This window comes from Suricata suricatta, chromosome 15, assembly GCF_006229205.1.
Source record: "Suricata suricatta isolate VVHF042 chromosome 15, meerkat_22Aug2017_6uvM2_HiC, whole genome shotgun sequence".
In the NCBI taxonomy this organism is placed as follows: Eukaryota; Metazoa; Chordata; class Mammalia; order Carnivora; family Herpestidae; genus Suricata; species Suricata suricatta.
In genome coordinates, this window is record NC_043714.1 from 77,370,168 (window position 1) to 77,375,652 (window position 5,485).

The window sequence follows — 5,485 nt, forward strand, 5'->3', positions numbered from 1 at the left end:
ATGTTGACAGCATAGTTCTGTGCCCACTGTTCTGAAAACTCACTGATTTCTGCCAAACACCACCGCCAGAGACCGAGCATCCGAGCATGGGCGACGATCCCCCACAATCCCGCATGGGGGGGAGAACCATTGGCTCAGTTGTGATCATGTGACTTTCAGCGTCACATACTACTCACTTGTATTGCAAGACCTCACTCGTTTATCAAGTTAAAGTTTATTAGAAATGTTTGCTCATCTTGCAGAAAACACGCAGAACAAGCCACTCACCATCCAGGGTTTTACTGTGTTTATGTATAATTTCATTAATCTATACATTTCAGTTTGCACACTTAGCTGTACGTAAATTCTATCACAATCCTTTTCAAGAAACAAGAATGTGCTTAGCAGTGTTATTTGAAACAGCCCAAAACTCCAAAGCTCATCAGCTGCATGATGGATTTTTTTTTAAATTGTGGGGTATTCCCACCACACGGTACTGTGTAGCACTTAAACAAATGCTATGGAACCTCCGCAATAGAGAGGGATCTCACCAGCCCCCCAGGAGTAAAAGAATCCAGACCGGAAAGAGTACCCACCGCCTGCCTCAAATTACATGAACAGGTTTTAGATGAAATCTTACTTTTTAGGGTTAACACCTACGACCTTCCTGTCCTCCCGCTTACAAAATCCTTCCATCTTGGACACCTCCCAGCTGCCGTCTACTTGCGAGACGGGATGGTGCCTGATTCGGGAATGATTTGATAAAGCCAGGTAGATCCTCAAGTTCCCCCCTTGGATTTTGTTTTCTAACCCTTAAAAGTAAAACGGCCCATTATCTCACCAGCAAAAAATTGACTTTTTAGGGAACAGTATAAAAGAACAACATGAGACAAGCAAGTAATCAGCGAGCCCGCGGAACAAGGCAAAGAAAGCTCTTTTATGGAGGGGGCGGGGCTGTCTAAAATGAAAGCCCATTGGCCTAAACTGGAAGGGTAGTGGCCCCTCATTGGCTAAGTGTGACTGTCTCTCATTGGCTGGACTGGGGCTGGGGGAGGGGGAAACTTCCCTGCCCGCAGTTGGGTAGGGGAGAGGCTAGAGGAGTGGCGTGCACCTGCGAGGCCGGACTTGATGTCGAAGTGGGGGGGGCGGGTGAGAGCAGCCGGTTCTGGCCTCCCAGCTCCTTCGAGTGAGGTTTCCTTTTATTAATCTCGACACCTTGTATCTGAAATTCTGCCACCATACCTGCCAGGAATCCAAGTGGGACCTCCCCAGGACGCGGGTCCTCTGCTGTCCGTGGATGTGCAGACATTCTGCTGCCAGACGGACCTCAGCAACCAACCCAGCCTGGGGGCCGGCCCCAGCCCAGAACCCGTGAGGGGCCCCCGCTCAGCCTGGGGCCCCGGGCTGCCCTGGAGCCTCCCTGCCACCATGTTGGACTTGAGACTCCTAGCTCCATCTCGGCCATCGGGGCCTTCCAGGCCCCCAGGCCTTGTCCCCCACCCCCACTGTTTCTTTTCCAGGCAAATGGGACAGGCCCAGGGGGCATATCTGAATGGAAGCCGCTGCCTTGGAGACAGACGGGAGATAGTGCAGTGCGCCAAGTCTCCTGAGAGCAAAGCCTTTTTCCTCCCTATTGGTTCAAAAAGTAGCTCCATGCGCGCTGTCAGCCCGGCTTTATCCAGGAAATACTTTTCTGATTCGGGGCACAAAGAGCTTCTTCCTCCCTTTCTACAGCTGCAGAGAAGCCTGCCAAGTTATTTTCAGAGTTTTTCTAAAGCGTGTGAGGGGCACCTGGGTGGCTCAGTTGGTTAAGTGTCCAACTTTGGCTCAGGTAATGATCTCCCAGTCAGTGGGTTCGAACCCCACATCAGGCCCTGTGCTAACCTCTCAGAGCCTGGAGTGTGCTTTGGATTCTGTGTCTCCCTCTCTCTCTGCCTCTCTCTCTCTCTCTCAAAAATAAACATTAAAAAAATTTTTTTAAGTGTGAGTGCGAGGGGGATTGATTTCTAATGAGATAAAATAAACGACATGCATGATGCACCCCCCCCCCCAAGGAGCAAGCAAGGAGCCCATCAGCAGGGGCACGGAGTGAGGAGTGGGTCTCTGGGGTGGCAGTGCCCAGTGTGCCTCCAGTGCCCCAGGCAAAGGGAGGGGCAGCCTGGTGGGTAGGCTGTGTGGCGGGCACAGTGCCACGGGCTGGAGCCGCCATCCCCCGGACGCTCTGACCCCCTCCCACGGTCCGCGTGGAAGCCTGCGGCCAGTGACGAATGCATCAGAGCCCAGCTCCCGGCTGGTGAGGAGGTCACCACTCACTCCGCCGAGAGCTACACAAGGAAAGAGATGTGGGAAAGGAAGGAAGGAGGGGGCTTTTCAAGGCTTTTTATTATTTTTTTTTAATGAGACACATGGGTGTCTACGTGCAGGAACCAATACTAACTAAACACAGACTCACCGGACGCTCCGGCACCCCCGCCCCCGAGCACACACCCAGAGTGAAGCAGGGACTTGACGGGACTCGCACATCGCGTGCACACCGCGAGTCACGGCGGCCAGAAGGTGCACGCCGCCCCAGCGCCCCACAGGGGCCAACGGCCGGGGAAAGAAAACGCAGCGGGCCACACACCCCAAGACTACCCGGCCTTATTAGGGAGGGGAAATCTGCCACGGGCCACCACGTGGGCGCGCCGGAAGGCCTGCTCAGTGAAGCCAGCCAGTCACAGGACAAATACTTCATGTGTCACTTCGGGGCGGTCCCTGGAGTCCTCAGGATCAGAGCCCGAGGAGGACGGTGGGGCTGGGAGCAGGGGCGGGCGAGCTGGTGTCTGATGGTGGAGTGTCCGCTGGGAAAGATGAAAAGCTCCGGAGGTGGCTAGCGGGGAAGGTGGCACACAGCGTGAGTGCCTAGGGCCAGGGGGCTGCCCGCCCCAGGACGGGGAAGGTGGCATGTTTTGTATTGTGTGTATCTTATCACAATAAACCAACATGAAGAGTAAACGAGGAAGAAGAGCCAGCAGGCAGGAGAGGCGGCTGGACACAGAGAGAAGCCGTGGGGGCACTGAGGTCCCTGGAGGGCCTGCGGGCGTGCCGCTGGGCACAGGCTGGGCTTGGACACCCTCACCCCCAGGCCCCCAGAGCCGTGGGGCCAGGTAATCTGCTGCGGGTGCAGGAGCGGGGGCGCTGACAGGCCGTGGGCAGCTCCACTGGGTGCCAGGTCCCGGGGACCCTCGGTCACCCTCCACCGCGAGGCGAGGAGAAGAGGCGAGACTCTGCAGGTGGCGGGGATGGACACTGAGCGTTCCGGGGTGTGGGTGTGTGGGAGCGGGGAGGAGGGGCCGGCTGAACAAATGATCACTGGTGCCTGCGCCCTGGAGGACCGGGCGGATGAGCCCCTGAGACGCTGAGCGTCTCCTCGCAGGCTCCTGGGGGTGACCGGGGGTGCAGGGCAGTGGCCAGCCCCCCACGTCTGCTTGTTTCTCAGTGCTGGGTGCCAGGGCAGAGAGGGTCATGCACGTCTTTACAAACCCCAGGAGCAGCATGCCTGGGGAAGAGAGAAGCAGAGAGAGAGACCCCAGGAGAGACCCCCTTATGGCCCCCTGCCACAGGGGTCACAGGGTCTGGACTCTGCTCTAAGAAGGAAGCCCCGCCCTCTGCTCCCAGAGTTGGAGAGGGTTAGCTGCAGAGATGGGGAAAGAGCCAGAGCAGTGGCATGCATTCGAGGGCCGGCACAGCTGCAGCCCGCACCTGCCCCCCGAGCCCGCACCTGCCCCCCCCGCAGCCCGCACCTGCCCCCCCGCAGCCCGCACCTGCCCCCCCAGCCCGCACCTGCCTCCCACAGGTCTATTCCCCTGTGCCCATGTACTGCAGGTGGGCAGATGCCCTTCCTGTCCCCACAGAGGTCAGACCTTTGCTCCTGAGTCAGAAACACTGTTCACACTTTCCTAGGTCTGGATCAGATTAACAGAGGCCAACACAGGGAGGATGAGGGTGGGGATAGAATAGGGGCTCCAAGCTCAGGACTGCGCAGAGGAGCCTGTGGCCCCGCCCCATCCCCTCCTCCTCCTGTGTGCCCTGGCAGAGGGGCTGACCCGTGTGCCCAGCCACAACTGGGAGGAAGAGCAGCGTGACACACTAGAGCCCCTTGGCCAGAGGGAGGCCAGGCCTGGGGTGGGGCGAACCCCCTGAGCCAGCCCCGCCGAACCGGAGGGAGCGGCAGAGCCGGGTCTGCACAGGGGTCCAGGGCGGGAGCTGGGGCCCCAGACTGCCCCTGGATGTGGGAGGAAGCACGACCTAGAAGGGCTCTGAGACCAGGGCACAGGCCGCTTACCATGCAGGCTCTAAACATGGGCCCTGCCGCCAGCCCTGAGGCCTGCAGGGGCAGGGACGGGCACACACGCACTCCGACCTGAGGCCTGGGGACCCCAGGGAAGCCAGGTGTCGGCTGCCAAGGCATTGGGGCAGGGGACCAAGCTCCCCCCACCTCAAGAAGCAGGGTGCACACGCGTGGGCCGCGCACCCGCACCTGCGCAGGCAGGACTGGGCCTGGGCGGCGGCTTGGGCAGTAAGGCGGGCGCTGACTCGACAGCAAAGTAACGGGACGGTCATTGTCCCTGCAGGCTGCTCACGATGAACTCTGGCCCGGCGTGGTGGGGGGGGGCAGGGGAGACCCCTGCTCCCCAATAGCTCTGAGGGCCCTTATGCCCTTCCTGGGAGCAGCGCTGGGTCCCCTGGGGAGGGACAGGGCCTCAGAATCCAGGAATGAAGAGGGTGGGCCGAGGGCCGTGGGCACATAACCGCAGGACACCCTGGCTGCAAAGCGACCTTGGCCCTGGTGTGGGCTAGCGCTGGGGCGGCTTCCTCTGGAAGCTGAGGGTGGCCCGGGGAGAGGTGACAGTCCACAGCTCCCTAGGAACTGAGGAGGGACGATGCCTCCTGGTGACTGAGACTTCAAAGAAGTGTCATCCCAGCCGGCTCTGAGGGCACTGAGATCAGGCGCTGTCGGGCACTGGCAGCTCATGGCCGAGCCATCCTCTGAGGCTCCCTAGGCCCGGAGGACCAAGGGGCTGGGCCCAGACTCAGAGCAGGGAAAGGAGCCGGGCCCCAGGCTCAGCTGGTCCCACCCCAGAGCCACCTCTCATCTCTGCTGTGGGTGCTCCCAGAGAGCGTCCCCCCCACCTGTGGACAGTCAGGGACACTGACCCCAGGGAGGTCAAGGGCGGGACCTGGGCACTGGGGCAGTCAAACCACGGACAGGCTTGCAGTCCTGGCTCCAGGTCCAACCCAGCCCCATGCCCTGCCCCCACTCCTCCATCTCCTCCAGGAAGGGGGGAGGCGCTCTCAACACCCCTCAGGTCTATGGCCTGAAAAGGAGGAGGGGTGCCCAGGGGAGAGAGCTGGGGGGCATGCCAAGCGGGCTTGCACAAAATACACCACTGGCTGGAGGGCAGGGGGAGGGAAGGCAGCCCCCCGAGGCTCCCAGGAAGCTTCCCCATCCCTGCCAGGCCCGCTC